Source organism: Geotrypetes seraphini, chromosome 10 (genome assembly GCF_902459505.1).
Source record: "Geotrypetes seraphini chromosome 10, aGeoSer1.1, whole genome shotgun sequence".
Lineage (NCBI taxonomy): Eukaryota > Metazoa > Chordata > Amphibia > Gymnophiona > Dermophiidae > Geotrypetes > Geotrypetes seraphini.
The window spans coordinates 56715264-56728399 of record NC_047093.1 but is presented as its reverse complement, the minus strand read 5'-3'; the positions used below and the strand labels follow the sequence as shown (position 1 = coordinate 56728399).

General features: G+C 48.1%; 1 protein-coding gene across 1 annotated transcript in view; it reads left to right on the top strand.

The window, feature by feature from the left end:
• The first annotated feature begins 4263 nt into the window (after window positions 1-4263).
• LOC117368381 (histo-blood group ABO system transferase 1-like) overlaps window positions 4264-13136 on the top strand; it is a 72499-nt gene continuing 63626 nt past the window's right edge. Inside the window, exons 1-2 of the mRNA XM_033961980.1 lie at window positions 4264-4312; window positions 11189-11248. The gene's annotated coding sequence lies outside the window, so the exon portion shown is untranslated. The remainder of the gene's footprint in view (window positions 4313-11188; window positions 11249-13136) is intronic.

The window sequence follows — 13136 nt, the reverse complement described above, 5'->3', positions numbered from 1 at the left end:
TTACCTTCTCTACCCGTTCCCAATCTGCAACCTGGGGCCCCAAATTATCCTCCTGACACCTTTGTGCCATGAGAGCTAAGGCTTCCCTATCTTGCCAGGGTTTAAGCAGATTTATGTGGTAGGTTTGTATTCGGCCCTTCTCCTCCCTGACTTTGTAACTCACTGGCCCTACTTTCCCCACTATGGTTGCAGGGCCTTTCCAATGAGCTAAAAATTTATGTGGATCAGAAGGTACCAGAATTAGAACTCTGTCACCCACCATAAACTGACGCTCTTTTGCTTTACGGTCATAATAGACTTTTTGTTTCTTTTGGGCCCATTCAAGATTTTCCTTTCCCAGTTTAGCCACTCGAGCTAGTTTATGCCTTAGTTGAGACAGATAGGAGATAACATTCATGTCAGTCTCTTCAGGAGGGTCCCAACCCTCTTTGACTATGTCCAATAATCCCCTAGGAGCACGTCCATATAGCATTTCAAAGGGCCTCACTCCCAGCGAGTCTTGAACCCTTTCGCGGGCAGCGAAGAGAGCAAATGGGATAAACAAGTCCCAATCCTTAATGTTATCTCCCAATCCTTTTCTAAGCATATGTTTTAAGGTCTGGTTGAACCGTTCTACCATCCCATTCGCCTGAGGATGATAGGCAGAGGTCCTAATGTATCTAACTCCCAGATCTTCCCAGAATCCTTTCATCTCTCTAGATAGGAAATTGCTCCCTTGATCTGATAATACTTCCCGGGGAAAACCTATGGCGCAGAACAACCCCATTAACTCCTTCATGAGGATCTTAGAGGAGGTTCTGCATAACGGAAAGGCCCAGGGAAACCTGGTGGCTACATCCATCACCACAAAGATGAAGTTATGGCCTCTAGGGGTCCGTTCTAAAGGTCCTATGATATCCATAGCCAGTCTTTTAAGAGGTTCTTTGACAACAGGAATAGGAATCAAAGGAGCATGCGCTGGCTTACTAAGGGTCAACCTCTGACAGGTCGGGCAAGTTTTGCAAAAGTCTTCTATTTCTCGTCTTTGCCCTGGCCAGAAGAACCGGCGTAGTACCTGAATTTGAGTAGCTTGCACCCCTTTGTGACTAGCTAATGGGGAATCATGAGCAGCCTGTAAAATGGCTTTTCGGAACCCCTTAGGTACTACCAACTGTTCGCTTACTCCACTCGGGTTCTCCCCTTCGTTACTTTCCTTATAAAGAAGCCCCTTTTAATTCGGTACCCACTCTGTCCTGAGTGGAGACCTGTAGCTTGACTCCATAACTCTTGCAACGAAGGGTCGGTTCTATGTTCTTTAGCAAATGTGGGAAAAGTATTAACTATCTCCTGAGGCAGTCTTGGGAACTCTTGTGTCTGACCAGCCCTCCTAAGGAACTGAGCTCTCAGTTTATGCTGCCTTCGTTTCTGAGCCCTTGAAGCTCTTGCCTGTTTCTGAGTAGGTTTCTCTACCACTCCGTCCTGAAAGAGGAACACTTTTCCCAGTTCGGCCTCAGGACCTCCCGTAGATAAATCCTGAGACCGAGTATTTATAAGACCATGCTTGGTACCCAGATATTCGCCCAACCCCGGCCAGTCTTGTCCCAGGATTAGGTCAAATGGGGCCCCGGGGACCAAAGCTACGGATACCTGATACACCCTATCTTGATGTAGAATTGTGGTAGGCCTAAGTGAATAGTGCATACTATCGCCATGTATACATTTGATTATAACTCTCCCAGCGTTGGAGGGTCCTTTCTCCCCAGGGAACACCTTTTTCCAGAATCGTACAGACATCATGGACTGATCGGCCCCCGTGTCAATCAGTGCTATAGTTTCTTGTCCGCCTACAGACACTGGCGTAGTGCATGTAGACTTCAGGCCTTGCCCTGGAATACTTATTCTGGTCTCCCTAACTTCACCCCTGTTCCTCTGGCTGGATAGGTTTACTGCCCTACAAAATGTTTGTGTGTGCCCTGGTCTCCCACCTCTATAATCTTTTCTATTGCCTCCCAGAGTGTTAGGCCTGGGTGAAGGAGTAGGTGAATCTTTGTAAGGATGTTTCCTATTCCAACTCCCACTTGTATTCCCAGGGCTCTGCCTAGGCAGGTGTCCCTGCACCACCGTACCTGGATCTCCTCCTAAAAACTCTTGGTCTTCAGTAACTTCTAGGACTGACTCTGGCATCTGGGAACAACAAAAAAAATCAGCAGGAGCGTCACTGGGCGCCCTCTCATCCCAGTTTAAATATGTCAGCGAGTTAAGTCCTATCGGAGCTGGATATGCTACGTTCGGTATCTCTTGCCTTGCTGGTTGTGCAGTAGTCTGTTGAAGTATCTGTGCAAATACTTTTGCCTGCATTTGCATGATTGTCATTAGTTCAGCATACTGCCGCGTCATAGCGTCCTGGCTAACTTGCCAACGCGCCTCGTTGATCCTCAAAATTCCTTCCAGCTCCTTGGCCTGTCTCTGGTCCTCCTCGGCCAGCGCTGCCAGTAACTGGGTCTGCTCCATAGCAAAGACCTATAAAGCAAGCAAAAAGAAAAGGAACCCAAGTGTGGCCGTATAAAGAGAGTTCCGCTCTTTATATCCTCCCCCAGTCTCCAGTCCTCCCCAACCAGCACCACCTTATCCTCACCAGCTAACCCCTAGGTACTCTTACCATAGGCACTGGTGAGTCTTCGCATTCGTGCTGATTGGGTGCACCGCCCATGCTGTCTGCGGTCTGGAACTGGTTTCCGGCCTTGGTTCTCCCTCTGGGTCTTGGGTCCTCCCTGGTCCGCTCCCGAACTGGAACACAGCTCCTGCTCGAACCACGACTGGAACTGGACTGCCGCTTCTTTATCAATCTGTCCTCCTTCCGGTCTTGACTCGCCTTGGCTCCTCCCACAGATGGGTCACAGGAACAAACAGACAGTCTCTCCGGATCCAATAAACAAACACTTGTAATTCAAGAACAGATCAGTCTTTGTCTCAACAACAAAAAACAAAAAAATAGTCCAAAAGACAAAGTTCAAAACAAACTTTTTTTTTTTTTTCAACTTGCAGTTCCACAGTGTCCTGCAGGAGGTGCTATATCCCACTTCTGACACCACGTATGTAACCACACTGTAGCCCAGGACCAGGGCTCTACAGCACTCCAAGTGGTTACCAACAAAATGCTTGTCACGCTCCATATATGGTTACAAAAAATAAATAAATAAATGTTAGTCTTGCAACTTCTTGTATGAAAGTTTTTTTCTTTTTCTTTTTTTACGTGTTCAACAAGCAAACATCACTCTATGAGCTGTAAGTATTGTAATAACTTAGCTTCATAGCGGGTTAGGGGTCTCTACGTGGCCCCGTTTCGATTGCTTCTTCAGGAGACCCGACTCATAATTGCAATAGAAATCCTTGTTTGAAACTCATACACTTTTAAACTTCGTGATGTGACAACTTCGCCGAAGAACGCTGTCAGTGTATACAAATTTTCAACTGGGACCTTGGCAGGCCTTGTGTCTGACTGGTCACAACCTCAACAGAATATTGAATCGGTTGAACTGGTGTGCAATAACAAACTTGTAAGGTGCTAGCATTGGCTATTTTAAAGATTTAGGGGCTGATATTGAGACTACGAGAGGCAGCCCCAACTACCTCCTGCAGTCAGTAGCAATCCCAGATATTCAATGCCAGGGCCGTATCTGGTCACGTGCACTGAATATCCGGGTCAAAACTTGCTGCCTTGAACAAAGCAATATTCATTGACTGGCCAGCTAAGGTTAAAGGCTAAAATAGTCCTGCTTTTTAGGTGGGTCCATCCAGTGCAATGCCTTAGCCAGTCAGCTGATGAATATCGATGGTGACTGGCTATGTCATGTGAAATAGCAAGTCACAGGGCAAGCCAGGAGCTGGATATTCAGCAGGAGATAGCTGACTATCTCCCACTGCATTTCGGGGTTTAGTATTTCAGTATTAAGGTCATTCATATAGCATGATATGTACACTGAAAGTCATCACATAGAAAAAGGAGTTTATAATTAAGCTCACTATAGTCATCAAAATTTTTTTCCACATTTTGATGAATGAAGATAGATATATTTACTTAAAGTGTGTTGAAACTGTGATTTTGAAATAGTCTTCCTATATATTTTTGTTTGAATGTTTGAATCTGGCAAATGCCAGGTATTGCCATGGTAATAGGCTGTAAATTAGAAACTTGACCATTAAATATTGTATAAAGTAAATTGGCTCTAATGAAATTGCATTTGTATTTTATTGCAGGGATAAGTACATCTCGGAATAGAAAATATCTGACTTTCATTCTTGTTTTTCTGCCCTTTGTGTTTTGGTTAAGTTGGTAAGTTGATTTCTGTTTAACTTGTTTAGGGGACCTTTTACTAAAGTGCAGTAAGTTTTGTAGCTATTGTACATTTACTGCAATATGTAATGTGTGGTAACTGTAAAGCCTGTGTGGTAAATGCAGGGGGGAGTGCCCTGCATCTGCCCTGATAGCACAGATGGCCTGCACTATTGGTTCATCCTTGTAATGCAGTGGCTGTGTGTTAAAACATTATATAGCTGCTTGCTCCACCCATTCCCAATCCTCCTGCCCCTGAGGTCAGATCTCCTTCAATGGTGTCAAGTCCTCTCCCACATACACAAGCCTGCCCCCCGATCCCGGTCAAGGTGTGACATCCTCCAGTCACAGCCCAAACACCTGGATGAAGACCTGACACCTCCCCTTACTCTATCAATCAAGGCCCCACACTTCCCTCAAATCTGCCCCCCCTCCCCCAACACAAGTTCCTATCTGCCAACTCCAGTGCTGAAACTCTGGAACCTAGCGGGGCAACAGTAGTATAATGGGTACACCTCATGTCAAAATGATTGACAGCTGTCAAAGATAAGGATCGACCAATCAGCATTCACTTCTGGGTTAAGCCACGCCCATTCTCCACCCACACCACACCTACTCTATGCCCAATCCCTGCCCACTCTCCACCCAAACCCAGCCCACACCACGCCCACTTTGTGCCTTATCCCTGCCCATGCCCCACCCACATCACGCCCCCCCTCCCATCCACTCTCTGCCTATGCCCCACCCCCTCCCATAGGAATGAATGGTGGTGGCACCACCCATGCCCTACCCCATGCCCCATCACTGGAAATGCACTTTCTGATGACATCACCGGAAATGGGGGCGTTTTTGACCCCGGAAATACACTTTCTGATGATGTCAGCAGAAATGGGAGTGCCTGCCCTACCGGAAGTGCACATTCTGATGACATAGGCGGAAACATGGTAAATGAAGCGCTGGAAATGCACTTTTCTGATGAGATGGAAATGCATTTTCTGATGATGTTAGCGGAAACAGATTTAGTCGAACTCCCGGAAATGATGTGGCCAGAAAAAAGAGTGTCTTTATTTTAACAGCCTTTTAGTTAAAAGACAGGTTATAAGATCTCATGGTTAGAGCAATGAATAAGCCGATCACAAAAGAAAAAAAAGACATATACAGCTGCTTTCCTGTTTTTTTAAAACAGACCCTAGGTTTTATGTTTAAATCTGTATTTTATTAACAAGAAAAACCACACAGCAATGAATGCAACACAGCAGACAAGAATTATGATGATACAGAACCGGGATCCCCCCAAGAAGACTGGGCTCTGATGTACTCCCAGGGTACAATGCATCCCAACCCTCAACCCCCTCCCCCAACAGACTCCCTCCCCCTATTCAAAAAGTCAGACAAGTGGGGCAGGATATAACTGCAATCTGTTCAAAATGTGATTACGACTCCGGGGAGGCAACATGTCCAAATAGGGAGACCAGACACGAACAAAGTCTCTGCTCCTGTGACGAGAGGAGTAAGCCATGGCTGCCTTCCACCTCAAAAATTCATGTAATTTATTCCTCCAATATCAAAAGGAGGGAGGAACATCAGCCAACCAGTAATTCAATATACATTTTTTTTCTCTAGGATATGACACTTACTTAAAAACAATTTCTCAGCAGAGGTATAAACAGAAAATGTAGAGAAATGAGCAAACAACATATGAAATACAGAGAGAGGGACAGGAACTCGTAACAGACCCTGAAGAAAGGAAGCCAAAGCCCCCCAAAAGCCCTGAATACTTTCACAAGTCCAAAGGCCATGATAATAAGAATTCACCTTCGTGGTACAGGTAAGACAGTATTGGGTAGCGACACAACCCATATGGTAGGCCCGACTCTGAGAGGTATACGCTCTCAACAAGGTCCTGAAGTGGCATTCTCTGAGTTCAGCACTATGCACCAAAACTGGGATACGTTTAAGAGCGCGTAGCAAAAAATCTGCCCCAAGCTCCTTCCCCAAATCCCCCTGCCAGGCCGCCAACACAAAGGAAAATTCCCAAGGGGGCCCAAGGGCACCAAGCTGTTCTTGAAAATAGGAGACTGAGATCCAAGGCTCTGAATCCTCCTCCCCCTCCAAGAAGGCATGAAAATAAAGCCCAAAATCCAAGGAAAGGAAATCCCCCAGGGAGGGAGTGCACATAATGCCGCAACTAATAAGCAGCAAAAGCAAGGCCTGGAGAGGAAAGACCACGCTGCAACAACTCATCACAGGACAGGAGCTTCCCATCATCTCTCAGAACCTGATAGAGAAACTCAACGTCCCCAGCCCGCCAGCGCCAAAAGACTGAGGGGAGCAACCCCAGCAGAAAGGAAAGGTTACCTGTCAACCGCAGCAAAACAGTGACATGAGGATCCTGTCGCCAAAGTGGAAGTAAACGCTGCCACACCTCCCAAAGCGGGCGAAATAAAACACTATGTTTACTGGGAGCTGGCACCTCTGCCAACCTAGCATGAAGAAGAGAGAGGAGATGGGCAGGATAAAAGTAATCACGTTCCATAGAGGTGTCGGTATAGAGAGCTGTACCCAAGACCCAATCCCGAACATGCCGTAAAAGACACGCCTGATTATAAAGACCAATATCTGGCACGCCGAAGCCACCTTGGTCCCAAGAGCCCACCAGCAATTGCCACCGCAACTTAGGTTTCCAGCCCCCCTTCCCCCCAATAAAACTTTGAGAACAAAGAGTAAAAGGCCTGGATGTCTTTAACCAAAAGATACAGAGGCAATGTCTGCAAAACATAAAGCCACTTTGGAAACAAGACCATCTGAAAAAGCTATATGCGCCCCATCAGGGAGAGTGGGAGATCACGCCAAGAAGCCAGGACTGAGCTAGTAGTGGTGAGCAAATGAGCTACATTCAGTCGGTAAAGCTCCCGAGCGTCCATAGATAGCTGGATTCCCAAGTAGCGAAAAGATGTGTCGGCCCACTTCAGCAAAAAGGTCCCCCCCAGGACTGCCAAAGATGTTCAGTGGAGGCCAATGCCTCCAATTTCATCAGGTTCAAAGCAAATCCAGAAAAGTCCCCAAACTCTTGAACACTCTCTAAGAGAGTAGACAAGGATCAATGTGGGTCGGTCAAGAATACTAGGAGGTCATCAGCAAAGGCCGCAACCTTAAAATGAGTGGCGCCCAGTTGAAGGTCGCAGATGTCCTCATTAGATTGCAAACAACAAGGGTGAGAGAGGGCAGCCCTGGTGAGTGCCTCGACGAATCAGAAAGAGAGATGAAATCCGCGCCACAGGGTCACTATACAAGGCCTGGATAGCATTGAAGAAAAAGGGACCCATCCCATACGCATGCAACACAGCAAAGTGGAACCCCCACCGCACCCGGTCAAAAGCCTTTTCAGCGTCAAAACTAACAAGCAGGGATACCATCCATACCAGCCCTCTCCAAAGCCAACAGGATACGGCGAAGGTTCTTAGACACTGGCTGGTCACGCACAAAACCCACCTGCTGTTCTGACACCAGTGAAGGCAGCACCCGGGCCAGGCGATTTGCCTGCACCTTAGCCATGAGTTTTGTCTCAAAATTCAGCAAGGATATAGGTCTATAGGACTCTGGCAGGGCCGGATCCCTACCCGGCTTAGGAAGAACGATAATCTGAGCTAGATTCAAATAATGTGGCAAAAAGCCCTTGGCCACGCTCAAATTAAAGATCTCAGACAGCAATGGAGCAATCTCCGTGATAAGTAGCTTGTAAAATTCACCGCGGTAGCCGTCTGGCCCCGGAGACTTGCCCAACAGGCTAGCTCAGATCACCCATTCCACTTCCTCCGCAGTGATTGAGCGCTCCAACATAGCCGAGACAGGGCAGATCCAAGCTATCCAAATAGACCCTCCCATCGAGAAGGTCCGGGCCTGGTGAGGCATACAAATCAGCGAAAAAGTCCCGCAGAATACGACTAATATCCTCGGTCTTATGATGCAGCGCTCCCCACGGGTCCCGCAAAGCTGTGACACTCGCTGTCCCGCGGTAGGGCTGAGCTAAATGGGCCAACAGCCGACTACTCTTATATGCAAACCGAAAAAGCTGAAATTTATAGTAATCCCTGGATCGCTGAGCTCACCGATGCAACAGCTCATTTAATTCTTGCTGGGCCTCCAAAAGCTGTGTCTTGAGTTCCAAGGTAGCGCGACCGGTGAAGCGCCGACGCAGAACCTGAACCCTACATTCCAACGCGAAAATGGCCTTGTGACGCGTTTTTTACTCAAAGGCCATGATTTCCCCACGTAAACCAGCCTTCACAGTCTCCCAGTACATGACTGGATCCTCTCTATGTTCCTAATTAGTATGTTTAAAATCCCCCCACTTGGCTAATAAAAAATCATGAAATCTGAATTTCCGATACAAATGACAAGGGAATTTCCACTGGGTACCACCCCCCCAGGAGGGCCCCCAAAGCCAGTGCAGACCCACGCAAGCATGATCCAAAATTTCAATGGGGCCGAGTATCGTCTCCTGAACCGCCCGAAGCAAATCCCAGGAAATGAGAAGAAGATCAATTCACGAGAGCGACCCATGGGCCCTAGAAAGATGAGAATAGTCTCGCTCCACCAGGTGCAAAACCTTCTAAACGTCCAGTAGGTCCAAAGAAGAGGCCAAAAGCAGGGCCCCAGAATAAGCCTTAAGTGCCTCCCGTTCCTCAGAAGAAGAGCGATCCAGCCGCAGATCAGGGTCCTCATTAAAGTCCTCCCCTCGAGAATCAGAGGAACACTCCCAAGTTGCAACAAGAGATTACGCAACTTACATTACATTACATTAGAGATTTCTATTCCGCCATTACCTTGCGGTTCAAGGCTGATTACAAAAGAGATGTAAAACGTTGGGTTACAATGGAAGAACATTTGTCCTTTCCAGAGAGGTAAAGAGTAGGTTATGTAGAAAAACTTGGCAGGGGGGTTATTAGGAGCATAGATATTACAGAAGAGCAAGAGCTTATTGTTAAGAGAGAAAGAGGCAATAACATATCGCCCCTCAGGATCCCAAAGAACCCTATGAATTTGCAGATGAAGGCCTTTGCGAAAGAGAATCACCACTCCGCCCTTCCCTCCCAGAGCCGGGGCCTCCAAGTGTTCACCAACCCATTAAGTACAAAGCTTAGCATGCTCTGCAGAGGATAACCGGATCTCCTGCAGAAAAGCTATAGAGTTCTCCTACGATTCAACAATTGTAAAATTTTATCTCTTAATAGGAGAGTGAATTCCACCCACGTTCCAAGAAATCAGGTTATGTTCCAGGGAAAACAAAAAAAAAGGGAAAATAGCAGATACAAAATATCCCATAGCACCTGGCCAGAGGAGTGTCCCGCCACCACTCCTCAAGCCTCAGCCAACATCCAGAAAAGCTCCCACCTGTCAAAACCAAGGAAAACCCCTCCCTCAACAAAGCCTCCCCGAACCCGCCCTACTCCCCCATCAAACTCCCCCCTGCCCCCCCAACCTGAACCATGCCCCATATCACACTCCAAAAGGTGCCACTTCCAGAAAGCAGGGTACGCCCGCTACAGGCTCCCCATGGAGCGCCCCAAGCCGAAATTGCACACCTGCCCTAACACCCCAAAAGAACTGAAATACCCCCAAGACCAGGGGATAGAAAAGAGCCAAGAAATCACAGGCCTCGAGCAAAGGTAAGACTGCCAAGGCCGCAAGGCAAGGAGGCCGCCAAACCTCAATTCCTAACATACAATCCTGAAACACACCAACCATGCAACAGCCATACCCAAAGGACCAGCCAGACCAAAAAGACCCCCCCCCAAACTCAGACATCCTTTCATACTCAGGCACACAACAAGCAGAACCCATAGCTTCCCCCACTATGCCATACGTGTGACCCCCCCCCCTTCACAGACATTATTGATGTCGGGGGAAGGCTTATGCACGCAGCTGCACGCGCCTGACCCTTTTGGAGTTGCGGCAGCAGCAGGGGTGTGTGTGTTAAATGGATTCAGCTAGCAGCAGCTGCGGGCAGCGGGTGAGTGGGGGGAGGCCGGATTGGTGGCAGGTCGGCTTGGGGGAAGGCAGGCAGGCTTTGGGGGGAGGAAGGGAGGCCATGACTGGACCTACAGCCGCACAGCATTTCTTCTGCTGCCATCAGACTGCTGCACGATTTAAAAAAAAAAAAAAGAGAGAGATCAAGTGTAGGCAGCCTGAGAGGAGAGCTGAGGGGAAGGAGGCAAGGAATGAAAAAGTACTGAATGAAGGATTGGAATGAGAAAGGAGAAAGGGAGAGAAATATAGGTTTGGAAAGAGGATAAAGAATATTTGGAGAGAGGGATGGAGTGAGCAGAGAAAAAGGTCTGGTGGGAAAAAGGGAAAGAAAGAGAACAGTGAAGAGGAGAAGTAGAGAAGCAAGAAGGGGAAAAGAAGTAAATAAGAAAATGGGTACATGCGGGAAGGGCATGGTGGGATAGCCTGGGCAGGGGGGTGCAGGCTTACAAGGGGGGCAGACCTTCAGGGATGGTGGCACAGGCCTTCAGGAGGGGCCCTGGTGTAAAATTACACGGAGGGAGGGGGGTTCAAAGAGACATGCACGTGCCAGACTTTGGGGGAAGAAATAATGGGTCTAAAAACAGAGGAGTGGGAGAGAGATGGTGGACAATGGGATTTCTTGTGGCTACAGTGTCTCTCCCCCGCATCCTTTTTGCAGGGTTAGGGAAGATTGGTCTTTTTCCTGTTTGGGTTTCTTCCCCCTTTTTTGAGTTTTTGCGATATCACATATATACACTACATAATTTCTAAGAAAGGACCTAAAGTGCCTTATGAGATGATCAAAAGAAGGCCACTATAGAGGAGAGGACATGGAGGTAACTGACTTCATATTTACATTTGTTCTAGGTACACTTATGGTGGTAACAGCTGGACTCCATCAATCCCATTTTCCTGCAGATTGTACCAGTAAGTATGCTGTCTGATCTATTTGCTTAGGGCCTGATTTTATATTTCATGCCCACAAAATGGCACAGACTAGTATAGCGCTAAAGCAAGATTCTATATAATTACATGCAAGTTATAGAATTTCATTTAGTACCAGTTATGTGTCATAGCTTTTAGGTGCACCCACAGTCTACCCCTAACCCTGTGTATCTCAAACTGTGTGCTCCTGAGATCCCAAGTGTGCCACGGAACACTGAGGACTAAGAGAGGCACTTGCCAGCTGACTTCCCTATGCAGTACAGCGCCAGCGCTGCCCGATTCGCCAAAGGCCCGTATGTTTCCCCCTTCTCTCTAGCGTCCTCCGGCTTCCCCCGGCCTCCCGGTCTCATCTTTAAAGCTAATTACAGCAGCCTGCAGAGGATTGCCGGTAGGTAAAATGATTTTATTTTCAATATAATGATTGAAATGTGTCAGTTTTGAGAATTTATATCTGCTGTGTATATTGTGTGTATATGAAAAATGACTGGAAAAAATTGCATTACAATTAATAAAGGGGATGGGATCTGGGACAAAGCTTGGGTGGGCCTAGGGAGGTCTGTGGTTGGGGTACTCAGTTGATATTTGTTAGACTTAGGGGGTACTTAGCTTGAAGTAGTTGAGAAACACTGCTGTAGGCAATCAGCTGGCGCCAGTGCCTCTCCTTTTCTCTGGCCCTCTTCCCTGCTGCTGGCACCCCCTACTGGCATCTCAGGGCCCATATGGAGAACCTCTGGCCATGGTTGAACCAGAGCATCCAGGCCCTCGGCCTGACCGTCTCTGCGATGACTGAAGAAGCGGGGTACTTTGGTGTTGACATTTGTGGCCATCAAGTCCATGAGGGGCAGACCCCAAGACTGCACTATCAACTGAAAAGCCACCTGGCTTAAACGCCACTCTCTGGGGTCTAGTACGTGATGACTTAGGAAGTCCACTTGAACATTCTCCACTCTGGCTATGTGAGATATGGATATTTCTTGAAGATGTGACTCCGCCCAGAGTCGCCTCCTGTGCCACCAAAGTGTTCCTGGTGCCCCCCCTGATGATTGACATAGGCCATCGCCGTGGCATTGTCTGACAGAACCCTGACTGACTTGCCCATCAGAAAGGACTGGAAGGCTATCAGCGCCAGATGGATGGCTCTGGTCTCCGAGACATTGATCAACCAAGAAGCCTCTTCTGTGGACCAGGTGCCCTGAGCTGAGTGACCTAGACACTGAGCTCCCCAACCAAGAAGACTGGCATCCATGAGCAGCACCGACCACTGCGGTTGGTCCAGACACGCCCCTTGTACAAGATGGGGGGGTCTGGAGCCACCAACGAGGACTGCCCCAAGCTAAGCCCGGAAGCGGAACAGGGTGATCCAGACTGTGCCTCTGAGGCGACCACCTCCAAAGAAGAGCATACTGAAGAGGACACATGTAGGCCCATGACCATCTCACATCATCAAGTAAGGCTGCCATCGACCACAAGACTTGGAGGAAATCCTGCGCCTGAAGACACCGGGACGCCATAAGCAGGCGAATCTGAGATTGCAATTTGTTTACTCAGGCCTCTGGAAGGAAGACCTTCCACAAGGAGGTATCTAACAAGACCCCTAGATATTCCAGGCGCTGAGATGGGGACAGCTGGCTCTTGGCTACCCAGCCCAGTGACTGCAGAAAGTCTGCCACTCGAGCCGTGACCCGAGTGCTCTCCTGGAACGACTTGGCATGAATCAACCAGTCGTCCAGGTAGGAATGAACAAGAATGCCCTATTTTTGCAATGCTGCCACGATGACCACCATCACCTTGGTGAACGTCCGCGAAGCCATGGCCAGACCAAAGGGAAGAGCACAGAACTGATAATGTTGCCCCAAGATCGCAAAGCATA